Source organism: Notamacropus eugenii, chromosome 2 (genome assembly GCF_028372415.1).
Source record: "Notamacropus eugenii isolate mMacEug1 chromosome 2, mMacEug1.pri_v2, whole genome shotgun sequence".
Lineage (NCBI taxonomy): Eukaryota > Metazoa > Chordata > Mammalia > Diprotodontia > Macropodidae > Notamacropus > Notamacropus eugenii.
The window spans coordinates 196,537,227-196,551,769 of NC_092873.1; positions in this window are offsets into that span (position 1 = coordinate 196,537,227).

A 14,543-nucleotide genomic window follows, 5' to 3' on the forward strand; every position below is an offset into this window, starting at 1 on the left:
TTTGTTTTGCTAAAATCTTATTTAAAATTTTTGCATCTATATTCATTAGGGAAATTGGTCTATAAATTTCTTTCTCTGTTTTATCTCTTCCTGGTTTGGGTATCAAAACCATATTTGTATCATAGAAAGAATTTGGGAAGACTCCTTCTTCCCCAGTGTTCAAAAATAGTCTATATAGTATTGGAATTAACTGTTCTTTAAATGTTTGATAGAATTCACTTGTGAATCCATCTGGCCCTGGAGATTTTTTCCTAGGGAGTTCATTGATGGCTTGTTCAATTTCTTTTTATGACATGGGGTTGTTTAAGTATTCAACTTCCTCTTCTGTTAATCTGGGCAATTTGTATTTTTTAGAATATTCATCTATCTCGTTTAGATTATTGAGTTTGTGGGCATAAAGTTGGGCAAAGTAGTTTCTAATTATTATTTTAATTTCCTTCTCATTGGAGGTGAGTTCACCCCTTTCATTTTTAATATTAGTAATTTGGTTTTCTTCTTTCTTTTTTTAATCAAATTGACCAAAGGTTTATCAATTTTATTAGTTTTTTCATAAAACCAACTATCAGTTTTTTTATTAATTCAATAGTTTTCTTAATTTCAATTTTATTAATCTCTCCTTTGGTTTTCAGTATTTCTAATTTGGTATTTACTTGGGGATTTTCAATTTGTTCTTTTTCTAGCTTTTTCAGCTGCAAGCCCAAGTCATCAATCTCCTCTTTCTTTATTTATGTAGGCATTCAAAGATATAAAACTTTCCCTAAGAACTGCTTTTGCAGTATCCCATAAGATTTGGTATGTTGTCTCGTTGTTGTCATTCTCTTGAATGAAATTGTTGATTGTTTCTATGATTTCTTCTTTAACCCATTCCTTCTTTAGGATTAGATTATTTAGTTTCCAATTGATTTTTGGTTTATCTTTCCATGGCCTTTTATTACATGTAATTTTTATTGCATTATGATCTGAGAAGGACGCATTGATTATCTCTACCTTTCTGCACTGGATTGTGAGATTTTTATGTCCTAGTACATGTTCAATTTTTGTAAATGTTCCATGTACCACTGAGAAAAAGGTATATTCCTTTCTATTCCCATTCAATTTTCTCCAAAGATCTATCATATCTACCTTATCCAGAGTTTTATTTACCTCCTTAACCTCTTTCTTGTTTATTTTGAGGTTAGATTTATCGAGTTCAGAGAGGGGGAGGTTGAGGTCCCCCATTAGTATAGTTTTGCTGTCAATTTCTTCCTTCAACTCCCCCAGCCTCTCCTCTAAGAATCTGGATGGTATACCACTTGGAGCATATATGTTTAGTAATGATATTGCTTCATTGTCTATCGTGCCTTTTAGCAGGATATAGTTTCCATCCCTATCCCTTTTGATTAGATCTATTTCTGCTTTTGCTTTGTCTGAGAGTAGGATTGCTACTCCTGCCTTTCTTACATGAGCTGAAGCACAATATATTCTGCTCCATCATTTGACCTTTATCCTGTGTGTATCTCCCCTTTTCAAACGTGTTTCTTGTAAGCTGCATATTATTGGATTATGGCTTTTAATCCATTCTGCTATCTGTCTCGGTTTTATGGGAGAATTCATTCCATTCACATTCACAGTTATGATTACAATTTGTGTATTTCCCTCCATCCTCTTTCCCGCCATTTGTACTTTTAGCTCTCCCATCTCCCTTCCCCTCCCTCAATAGTATTCACTTTTCACCATCTCCTCCTGCAGCCTTCCCCTCCTTCTTTTAGCCCCCCCTCCCTTTTACTCCCCTTTACTCTTATTGCTTCTTCCCTCCCTTTTAGCCTCCCTCCACTTTCTTCCCCCTTCCCCTCCTACTGCCTATAGAGCTAGTTAGGATTATCTACTTAAGTTTATTGTTCCTTCCTTTAAACAAATCAGATGAGAGTACCTCTCAAACAATGCTCATCTCCCTCCCCTCTTTCCCTCTACTATAATTTTGTACTTCTTCTTGTGATGTAATTTGCCATTTTCTGCTTCCTCCTTTTCACACCTCCTATTACAGTCCCTTCTCATACTTAAATCATATTTTTGACATGACATCATTTACTTTATACCCGTTCCCTCTATGTATATCCCTTTTATCATAATAGCTGCACAGTTCTCAAGATTAACAGGTATCATCTTCCCTTATAGTGAGAGAAACAATTTGCCCTAATTGAGTAACAAGTTTTTGTTTTTGTTTTTTCCCCCCTGTTTACCTTTTTATGATTCTCTTGAGACCTGCATTTGAGTTTTGGCATTTTGGTCAGGAAGCTCTGGAAATCCTTTATTTCGTTGAATGACTTTCTCCTTGCCTAAAATGTTATGCTGAACTTTGCTGGGTAGTTGATCCTTGTTTGTAGTCCCAACTCCTTTGCCTTATGGAATATTGGGTTCCAATTCTTTCGATCTTTTAATGTAGAAGCTGCAAGGTCCTGTGTGATCCTGACTGTATGTCCTTGATATTTGAATTGTTTATTTCTGGCTGCTTGTAGTATTTTCTCCTTCACTTGATAGCTCTGGAATTTGGCAGCGATATTTCTTGGGGTTTTGAGTTTGGGATCTCTTTTGGGAGGGGAACAGTGGATTCTTTTGATGACTATTTTGCCCTCTGAGTCTAGTACTTCTGGACAGTTTTCCTTGATGATTTCCTGGAAGATATTGTCCAGACTCTTTTCTTCATCATGGATTTCTGGCAGGCCAATAATTCTTAAATTTTCTCTCCTGGATCTATTTTCCAGGTCAGTTGTTTTTCCAATTAAATATTTTACATTTTCTTCTATCTTTTCATTCTTTAGATTTTGCTTGACTGATTCTTGTTGTTCCATTGAGTCATTAGTTTCTACTTGCCCAATTCTAGTCTTTATCATATTGTTTTCTTCAGTTAACTTTTGCTCCTCCTTTTCCATCTGACCAATTTTTCCCTTTAAGGAGCTATTTTCTCCAGTTAATTTTTGTACTTCCTTTTCCATTCGACCAATTTTCCCAATTAGGTTTTGGGTTTTCTTTTCCATTTGATCAACTGTTCCTTTTAGGGAATTATTTTCTCCAGTTAATTTTTGTACTTCCTTTTCCATTCAACTAATTTTCCCAGTTAGGTTTTGTGCTTCCTTTTCCATTTGACCAATTTTCCCAATTAGGTTTTGGGTTTCCTTTTCCGTTTGATCAACTGTTCCTTTTAGGGAATTATTTTCTCCAGTTAATTTTTGAACTTCCTATTCCATTTGTTCAATTTTCCTTTTCAAAGTGATGTTCTCATCAGCGAATTCTGTTTTTATAATTTTAAAATCATTGGCCAGTTTTTCTTCTATTTCCTTCTTCAGCTGTTCCAGGAGAGCTGCTTGTGCTTGTGAGAAGTTCATAATCCCTTCTGAAGTTTCAGAAGGAAGTATAGTCTCAGCTCTGACCTCTTTGGTGTTTGTGTTTTGGTCCTTATCCCCATAGAAAGATTCTATGGTTTTTTCACCCTTCATCTGCCTTTTCTTGTTCATGATGTTGACTGAGTGTTGTAGCTTCTGGTTCTTTCAGTCAGAAGCTATAGAACTTTGTGTTGAGCTGATGTGTGAAAAAGCTAAAAGCAGGTTTTTGTTTTGTGTTTCCTGGATCAACCCTGGGGTTAGTTTGTTAAGTGTGTGGGAGGAGTGGTCTGGTCATAGGAGATCCCCTCAGGTGAGCTGAGGCAAAGGCAAGCTCAGGGGATGGTGATCCCAGCTTCCCTATTGTCTTCCTGTTTCCCCTGGAGTGCTGAGGCAGGCCTAGATGCTAATGTGTGTTCCCACCCCTCCTGGGGCTACTCTTCTGGCGCTGAGGCTTGCCTGGGTCCTAGTGCAAGTTTTCTCTGCCCTGGGTCCTCTGTCCTTCCAGTTTGCCTCCGCCACAGTAGGAGGAATCCCTCTTAGCTATTTTCCTAGCCTCAGGTGTTATGAGACTATTTGCCCCCTTCTGCTGTTCCTGTTGATGCAGGATTTTTCTGGGGAAATATTTTATGGTTCTTTCACGGTCGTCAAGTGGGGAGAAGAGAGCATTTACTGATCACTCCACCATCCTGGCTCCCGGAAGTTGAAGTAGGTCACTTACCGAAGTTTAATCTTTGGGCTGAAGGTCTCAGGAGCTGCTGCGCTGATATCTGGCACTCAGAGGCTCTCACTGGCTCAGTTTGTCTTGTCTCCCACCCTCAGTGCCCGCTGCTTTCAAGTTTCTCGGGTCCCTTCCACCCTGCTGCGCTGACCGCACTGTTGGTTGCTGTTCTTGATTCTCAAAGAGGACCAAAATGACATCACCATGGTAAACTGAAGTTTCATTGTGGTTGATCAACACAATAACAGCTCAAAATGCTCTACCACAGACTGGGCACAGATAGTCTGTGTGAACATTTGGGACAGGTTGAAAGGAGAGAACAGAATAGATTAAGGGGGGCTGCAGGACAAGATGGAGGGAAATATAATTAGCTTTCGTAACATGACTGTTATGGAAGTCTTTTTCATGACTGCATTTGGATGACCTGTATTGAATTGCTTGCTTTCTCAATGAGGTGGGAGGGGAGGGAAGAAGGGAGAGAATGTGAAAGGCAAAGCAGTGTTTCCCTTCTGCAGAAACTGGGTGTTTTCTAAAAGAACACAACTCTTTCAGCAGAAATGGTCTCTGTATGCAGCAATTCTCCCCAGATTAAAACCATTGTAAGGTTACACTAAAGGCATATCTTTCTTCCTCACTAAGAGTACTTTTCCATAGAATCCTCTGTTCCCAAAGGGGTAACTCTCACTTTATTCTTCCTGTTTTCATTGTTCCCTTGAGACACTTCTTCTATTCCCCTATTTTCTTTCTCTTGTTAAGTAATTATACAGAGCATCTGCACTTCATTGCTCACCCATGGATTTGATGACGGTACATTGCATCTTCTTCTTTATCATTCATTTCCTTTTCCCACATTTTGTCTCCTTCTCATACAACTTTGGCCCACAAAAATCATTGAACTATCTGCAAGTATCTTATAGGATTGAGTCTATGAAGTTTCAGGACTGTCCCTCCATCATCACTTCCCAAATTTCTTTACATTCTGTTTTCATCTTTATCCCCTGTATATTTTAAAAATCATATGTACCTATCTAGATATTCACATCTTTCTATATCTACCTATATATATTTTATGACTCTCATGTTCTTTTTTTAACCTTGCATAATGGCAAGTTTGCCAAGTTGCTCTGTTTTAGTATAATCAAGAAGTATAATGCCTCTATTTGAGTATGATTAAGGAGAATCTTTCCCACCAATTGTTGGAACTGGGAAGATTTGTAAGAAGGTCCACATCTTTTGCTAATGAGGCACTGGTTCTCAAGGTATGTGGTGCCCTTTTGCTCTAAAAATATATAAAGACTCTGAGGGTGAGGTTTTATTTTGGGGCTTAGTTTTTGTAATAAGGTTTGAATGCCAGATGAAGACTCTGGGAAGCTGCTAAGGAACCCCTCAGCTTTGAGAACCCAGATGTCATGCTTCCATCTCTGGTAACTGTGGTCAGACGGTTGGAACTGCCTGTTGAATTCAGACAGAGGAAACCATATCTGTTGACTTTTAATTTCTCTGCATTTTTTTTTAGGTTCAGGGTGCTGACTCCCCTAAACTAGGTGAATGATATATGTGCTTGGCTAAAGGAATGATATATGTGCTTGATTAAAGTAACTATTAGCCCCTCAAAAGCTGTCTTTCCTTTTATGAATGCAGATCAAAGAATCTGTGATAGCAGGCCCCCCCGTACTTGCTGATACACCTTGTACTTAATCTTGTCATTCTTGTTCATTTTTAGCCTTTTATAATTGTATTTATTTATCTTTCTTATATTTCTGCTGGTGTATTTGTAAGTCAAATATTCTACTTGTCATTTTGTCTTTTTTATTTCGTTACATTTTTCAAAAATGAGTCAAATATCTTTTACTTTACACCTCTTTTTATTGCTAATTTCACTTCCCTTTCCTTCAGTCCCAGTAGAACTACTCAAGCTTGTCCTCTATCCATTTTAGCATTTGACTCATATGCTTCTGCGACTCTGAAATAGCAAAATTATTTCCTACTACTTTTTGAAGGGTAGCTATTTGAAGAAGAGCCTCTGAAGCCTAATTCTCTAACCAAGGATCTATTTCATGAAGAAAGTATAATCCCCTGATCATCATTTGGTCTGTCTTTTTCCACTCCTGAAGTGACTATGTAGTGAATATACTGCTGCTTGTTGGATTTACTTAAGAGATAGGCAAGAGGTGGAATACACTTCCAGAGTTTCTGCAGTAAGGGACTACTTGGATAGGTTCCAGGTACATACAATTCATGCTTTTGTGTATTCTGCTCTAGCACGGAGGCAGTGGGGGAAGAGTTCTAAGGAACTGTTTTATCTTTCATTATGTTATAAAAAAAACAAAATTTCCATGTTGGGCTTCTTTTATAATCCAGTAAATTCAGCTATATTACCTTTGGTACATCAGCCTCACTTTCTTTTTTGTCAGGAATGGGATAGGAGAGGTTGAGCTAGTGGTGACTAAAGTCTTCCTTCATATTGACCATTGGCCATGTGACCAAAAGCACTGACTTTCCTTTGTTGATGGGGATTTGATCCTGAAGAATATTTCCACTTTTGGTTCCTCCACCTTCATAAGAACAGAACTACCATTATATCAAGTAAATAAATCATTAACTCTTCTACTTTGGGCTAAGAGAATTCCAGCAGGTCTCCTGTCAATAATATATCAAGTTCTCATGCCAGACTTGTGATCTGTTTCCAAAGATCTTCATTTATTTCTTCTTTCATGAAGTATTATGCCATAGCCTCTGATAACAACAGCATTCTCGTTATACCTTCACTGATCTTCAGCCATATATTCACTACACTTCCCATTTGGGGTATAAGATTGTTTGTCATGAGAAAGCAAATTGCTTAAATGGAGAGAGCACTTGATTTGCTGGTGGATCCAGCTGACCTTTTACCACTTCTTTCTTTTACTACTGAAGTCACCTTAGGGAAGTGACTTCACATTTTTGGGCCTTAAATTTCTGATTGGCAAAATGAAAATTCTTAAGTAAATGTCTTTTAAGATCCTTTTCCATTCTAAATCTATGATCCTACATTCTTACTATATATACAGTGTTCTGTTACCTATGTCGCATATCTTATTTCATTTAATTTAGCCATACCACTGTACAGTCATATTAGTACCATTGGTTTCTCAACTCTAATTCTGAGTGATTGTTATGAGATAAAATTTCCATCCTTGCTTTGAGATCTCTAATAAACATAGATTATTTGAAGATGTTTATGTAAATATCTGGTCATAGATTTTTAGTAATGAATTATTTCTTTAATTTTGTCTCCTGTGAACCTCTGAGAGTCTTTACTATTCTTCTTTTTCATAGATTATAGATTTTTTTCACTATATTTGGTTGATATGAAACTTTCTCCCCCATCCTTTATAGTTAAATCCCTTTTAAATAGACTTGTAAGACTGAGTACATACATTCAATTCAGACAAAAAACTTGTCCCCATTGGTTAGTCCAACTAAAATTAGAGCCCTCTCCTCTCTTTCTTGTTACCTGAATGTTTTTGCTTGTTTGTTAGTTTTAATGATTCCCATCATTAGACTTTCTTTTCTTTAGCATACTTCTATCTGATTGGCTTTGTCTATAACACGTTTCATATTTATTCTCTCAATGACCCTCCGACAAGGAGAAACTTCCAAAAAACACTGGTCTTGACTTTTCCTTGCAGCATGTTAACACTGGGTTTTGAAATGTAGGCTTGGTTTCTTAATGTTTTATGTGCTTATTTAACTTTCGTAAGGATATTTTGTTGGACATAAATTTACATATCAAATAGCATATTCACTCCTAAGAACTTTGGTATGAATGATTCATATTTTTCACTCGTCCTGAAGATCAATTTATTTCAGTTATAGATTATATACAGCTTTGCAGGATATTATTTTTGGAGGCAACCCAATTCCTTTTGCTTTGTTAAAAAAAATCATATTCCACTCTTTCTCTTTCAATTTTCATGTTTAATGAGTAAATTAACATATTTTAGAATTTTCTACTTTATATGTGAAAGCCCCTCTCCAAAAGGCTTACAAATTTCTTTTTAGAAATTCTTGGACTTCTACTTCACATTTCTGTGTAATTTAAAGTTGATATACGTTTCTTTATCTTATGGATTTTTTATCTTTTTGTCCACTATTTCCACAACTTCTGAGAAATTTTCACATCCAAAAAAAATGATTAAACTATGTTGTTGAGATTTTTGGCTAATTATACTTTTCTGGGAGGCAAAGAATTATGTAATTTGTATCTATCTTCAAATTCAATGTGTTTGACTTTTTTGCATCATTCTCAAATGTTCTGATAAGTTTTGTTTTTGATCTAATGTTTCTTGTTGTACCTCTACTTTTTCCTCTTTCTTTTCTGCATCATGTCACTGTCACCTCCTTTCATTGCCCACTGACAACAAAATTATTTACTTTTTGTGCTAAGCCATTAATTCTCTGATTGAAATCTATACAAGTTCCAATTGTGCTCCATTTACCTATTTTTAAATGTTGCCTTTAGCTTTTAAAACAATGTGGGGCTTACTGAAGATTTCCTAATTTCATTTTTGACCTTACAATTCTTTACCGTCTGTGCCCCATCCTCCCTCTCCAACCCATCCTCTGGCCCAGCCACAATCATGCCTTTCTGGAGACTTCTAATTATATTATTTTATTTCAGATAATTTCTTCATTTGTATAATATTTTTTATTTGTTCATTTGTTTAGTATTTCTGCTACTTTTTTTTGACATTATTATGAGAATTTAATTTCTTCATTCTCCTCTTCCTGTTGCTCTTGTTTTCTTTTATTTTATATAGTGTATATTTCATTGTGTTGGGGTGATTAATGGAAGTTGGGCTTAGGCAAGGCTATTAGGTTATTTTCTTAATTGTATATAAAACACTTTTGATCCTCTCAGGCACATAATAATCCATTATTTAGCATGACATATATGTTTTCATTCAATAACCACCTATTTTATTCATATTATTCCTAAAAATTAATCACCTCTTTCACATTTTACATTTTTCTATTCCAATTTTGTTATTAAAATAAACCAGTATCATAAAGGGAACTAGTTATGGAAAAAATCATCCACATTTTACCTATTTATTTAAACTTTTGAAATGATCATCACCCCCTTAGTTCCCTCCCTGTTATTTGAAGGAAAGAAGGTAAGCAATTTAAGAAGTGGTAAACATCTTCAGGATAGGAAAGGACACTCTATACTGTAAGTACTTTGAAGAGGAAGAGTGGAGAGGGAGCTTTCATGGAGAGGGAAAGAAAAAAAGGTCTGGCACATCTTGAGATGATATGGAACTAAGTACTCTTCTTAGTGTATTTTTCACCACTGGTAGGATAAAATGTAGAGCACTTCAAGAAAAAAAGTAAAATGATATCCAAAAAGGAGGTGAGTCTATTTGTCTACAAGCATAAAGAAATGGAAGTGGCTATATTTTTTATGAAAAGAGGAAGAATATTGGAGAAATTGCTTTTAAAAGAATAAGATGGGAACAATACTTGTAATTTCATTAATGTAAGGAAATCTGAGGTGAGGAAACTCCCTTTACTACTGCAGGTCAGTATCTTCTTTGAAAATTACAGTCTTACAAAGTTCCCTAGAACACTGACTGACTCAGGGTCACAGAGCCTCTATGTTTCAGAAGAAGGATTTGAACTCAGTACTTTGGGGACTGAAATCAACTTTATATCTACTATGCTACATTGCCACTAATGAGGGGTATTTTAACAAATAAAGTAATTACCCATTTGTCCTCAGGCTCTATCAAACTTACCTCATACCTCCAGCAATGGAACAAATAAATAATGACTCAAGCTCATCTTTATATGTCTCTTTTGAAGGGGAAGTACAAAGGAACAAGTATTTATTAAGGACCTACTACGTCCTAGGGACACTATACTAAGGACTTTGCAAATGTCTCATTTTGTCCTCATAACAACCCTGTTAGGTGCTATTATTATCCTTATTTTAATTGAGTAAACTGAAGTAAGAAGAGGTTAAATGACTTTTCCAGGGTCACAAAACTACAATTTTCTGAGGTTGGATGTTAATCCAGGTCTTCCTGATTCCAGGTCCATCCCTCCATTCACTGCTCAACCTAACTCCTTAGAATGGCCATTTAACATATTTAGGACCCCTTACCTTATTAGAATTAATTAGTTCAATAAAGATATCAATGATTAGCATCCTCTCCTCAAAAATTTAAGGGTCACTTTTAACCTAATCTAGAACATATACTAATCACTTTTTGTATATCTTTATTTCTAGATATTAGTTATATGAACCCAATCAAGTAGCTTAACCCTGTTGTCCTCAGTTATTCCTCTTCAAAAATAAGCTGGAGAAAGAAATGGTAGAAGACTCCAGTATCTTTGCCAAGAAACTCCCAGAATGGGGTCACAAAGTCAGACACAATTGAAATGACCCAACAATAATAAATGTCTAGACCAAATGAAATTAGAGGCAAGAATTATAATTTTAGATTACACTGTAAAATAATCTGTCACCAGATAAACATATTCTGTCTTGTCACATATGTAACCTTTGTCAAGTGTAAAAAATATTTTCTTTTTAATTAGTCAAAATACTTGTTACCATCCTGTTACAAAAAAAATTAATTAAAAAATGAAATCAAGCAAAACAAACTTCCCCAAGTCCTTTGAAAATGTTCTTTTTGCCTAATTTAGTGAGACAATAAAGCCAAAGCTTCCTTGGTCAAAACTCCTATGGGAAAACACAGGCTATTATGGATTTTATTTTGCCTTCAGTGAAATACAGACTTTACACACTGAGATTTCATGCAAAATAGCTATCAGATGATAAAGGATTCAGTTACTTGTCCCAGTGTTTTAAAACATTATTTAAGTAAGTGAAATCATAACAAAATAAATAAAATGAATCTAGCTTAAAAAGAAAAACACACTGTAAAAGTATCATTATTATTCATTCTTTAAAAAAGTTGCCCTCAGGGAGGGAATATAGATACCCGTAAAGGTATATCACCCTCTCCTTCTTTAGCAGATATTCATATAACAAAATTTTTGCACCATTAAACTGAGAAATAAAGTGCTGTAAATGATACAACAAGAATATTGTGTATTTTCATCCATTGTTGCTCAAAAGGAAAGTAACAATAACAACAAACCCAGACTAAGAGTTGTTCATATTTTGAAGTGTACAGAATGTAAGATGTCTTTACTCAAAAGGTGTCTCTTGCATTAGATTCTGGGGCTTATAGGAAGATGTAAGTTTCAGGGAGGATGTGTAGTCTTAAAAATAGGTGGTGGTAATACAAAAAACTCCCAAGATAATATTTTTTGAGAAGTATGAAAAAAACCCCCAACAATTCTTTGAACTAGTTGAAAACTCATTTATATTCAAGCTCACAGGCCCTTCAAGTTGCTCAGGCAATAGATAGGTTTGTCTCTGTGTTCAGAAATCTAATATCCTAGGTTTTCATAGTTGTCTGCACAGAGCATGTTCTAGAGATGGGAAGCTTATTTCCCAAATAGCTTTTCCTTGAAATCTCAGTACTTAGACACTGAAACACTGAACCTCACAAACATACTACAAATTACTGGTTATTAGCAAAAAGAGATGAGAAAAATTTACCCGAGCAAAAACTAAAATATCAAATTGACTATTAAAATGAAGCAAATGGACAAGCATCTGTTTCAATTTAGCAAGCATTAACTAAGTGCCAGGATATGTCCAATACTATGCTAGATGGTTGGGCTACAGCAACAGTCCCTGTCTTCAAAAGCTTGAAATTTACTAGTGGGAGACCCATCAATCCATCTCATCCAAATAGTCAATGCTGCTACCTTGTTATAAGACCAAGTGCTACTAAGGTTTCTTCCTTTTCTCCAGTTCATTATATGTTATTGTGGTGAGCCCTTGGACAGGGAGAGGGAAAATAGGAACAGATTTCCTAAGGTGGGCCAAACAAACCCAATAGGAAATGGAGAAGGTAAAAGCTTCTATGTTAATCAATAGTGGAATTGGCAAGGCTGAGAATGGATGCTGCACCTCCAGCCTGAGGGATAGAGAAATCTTTTCTTACAAGAAAGAAAGGATAAGGGAGGAAGGGAGGGAGAGAGAGGTGAAGATAGAAAGGGAGAGAGGGACAGAGATGGAAACACAAAGAGAGGGAGGGAAGGAGGAAGGGAGAGAAGGAGGGAAAAGGGAGGGAGAAGGAAGAGAGAGAGAGAGAACTGAAGAAAAAAAGAGAGGAAAAGAGGGAGGGAAGAATATAGCATACAGAGAAACACAATGAACATCTGTCCAAACTCATCAAATCAGTGACCATTGTGAAATGCACTTTGAAGCTCAACTTTGTAAATCCTGACTTTTCCTCACCTGATACAACCAAACAGTTGCCAGCTTAATGTAATTTTAAAAAAATAAAATATTAGATGAGGAATCATTAGAATTTTTTCTTTTTCTTATTGTGCCACTGAATTATCTATATGTCTAGGTCACTTCATTCCTTTAAGTCTCAGCTTTCTTGGTTTTAAAATAAAAGAAAATCATCCAGTTCAAAAACTCCATGACTCAAAAGGAAATAGGATCAAAAATAAGGTTTAAGTAGAAAGTGATCAAATACACCAGAATATATATATATATATATATATATATATATATATATATATATATATATATATATATATATATATATATATATATATATATATATATATATATATATATAAATGGATATTTCATTTAAAAATAGTTACGTTGGTAGATTACACACTTTTTGTTGTTCAGTCATTTTCAGGCTTATCTAACTCTCTGTGACCCCATTCAGGGTTTTCTTGGCAAAGATACTGAAGTGATGTGCCATTCTTTCTCCAGCTCATTTTACAAATGAGGAAACTGAGGCAAACAGGATTAAATAACCTGCCCAGGATCACATAGCTAGTAAGTGTCTGAGGACAGATTTGAAATCAGGATTATGAGTCTTCCTGACTCCAAGACTGGCAATCTATCCCTTGTACCACTTAGCTGTTATTTTTCAAAATGTTCTGCCAAGTTCTCTTTTGTAATTCCCTTGAGAGTCTGTTTATACATTATACTAGACAACTATTATTTTTTACTGTTTTTAGCCATGTCATGTTTTTAAAGGAATGCAACATTACTCAGACTAAGCACCAACCTTGAATCCTGACTTTTCCTCACCTGATATAGCCAAACAGTTGCCAAATCTTATCATTTCTATTTCCACAAATAATCTTGGATGCCTCCCCTTTCTTCTGTTAATTTGACCACCACCCTTGTTGAGGCCCTTATTATTTCTTGCCTGGATTATATTAACAATCTCCTAATTAGTCTCCCTGTCTCAAATCTCTCTTACTTCTACACACTATTCCCTTCAAATCAGTAGATGTCTAAGTAATTTTACTAAGGTCTGCTTCTGACCACATCATTCTTCTATTTTGTGAAGTTCATTAACTCCTATAGCCTATTCCTGTTCTAACCAGTTACTACCACCTTTCTCATTCCAACTCTCCCCATGATATACTTTTAAAAAATTGGTGCATTTTAAAAATTTACTAGTTTACATGCTGTCTTCCTAATAGAAGGTCAATGTGTTGAGGGCAAAGAAGGCTGGTATACTTTTTTTTTGTGTATCCCAGGAACTTAGCACAGTGCTTGGCACAAAGTACTTAAATGCTTATCTAATGATTGATTGACATGCCTGTAATGTGAGGTTTAGACTAGCTAAGTTTCATGTGAAATATATTAATAGGTTGCCTGTAGAGTAATAATTAGTTATAGTAATAAAGAATAATTACTAACATTTATATAGCACTTTAAGGTTTGCAAAGCTTTGTAGGTAATCCAATATGTTTTTTTTAATTGTCTCTCCTGGATCTATTTTCCAGGTCAGTTGTTTTTCCAATGAGATATTTCACATTGTCTGCTATTTTTTCAGTCTTTTGGTTTTGTTTTATAATTTCTTGATTTTTTATAAAGTCATTTTCTTCCATCTGCTCCATTCTAATCTTTAAGAAATTATTTTCTTCAGTGAGCTTTTGGACCTCCTTTTCCATCTAGCCAATTCTGCTTTTTAGGGTATTCTTCTCATTGGCTTTTTGAATCTCTTTTGCCATTTGGGTGAGTCTATTTTTTTAAATGTTATTTTCTTCAGCACTTTTTTGGGTCTCCCTTAGCAAGTAGTTGACTTCTTTTTCATGATTTTCTTGCATTATTCTCATTTCTATTCCCAATTGCTCTACTTCTCTTACTTGATTTTCAAAATCCTTTTTGAGCTCTTCCATGGCCTGAGACCAATTCATACTTTTCTTGGAGGCTTTGGATGGAGGAGCTTTGACTTTCCCGTCTTCTCTTTCTACACTTTGGTGTTCCTTGTCACCAAAGTAAGATTCTATAGTCTGATTCTTTTTCTGGTTTTTACTCATTTCTCCAGTCATTTATTTGACTTTTGAGCTCTTTG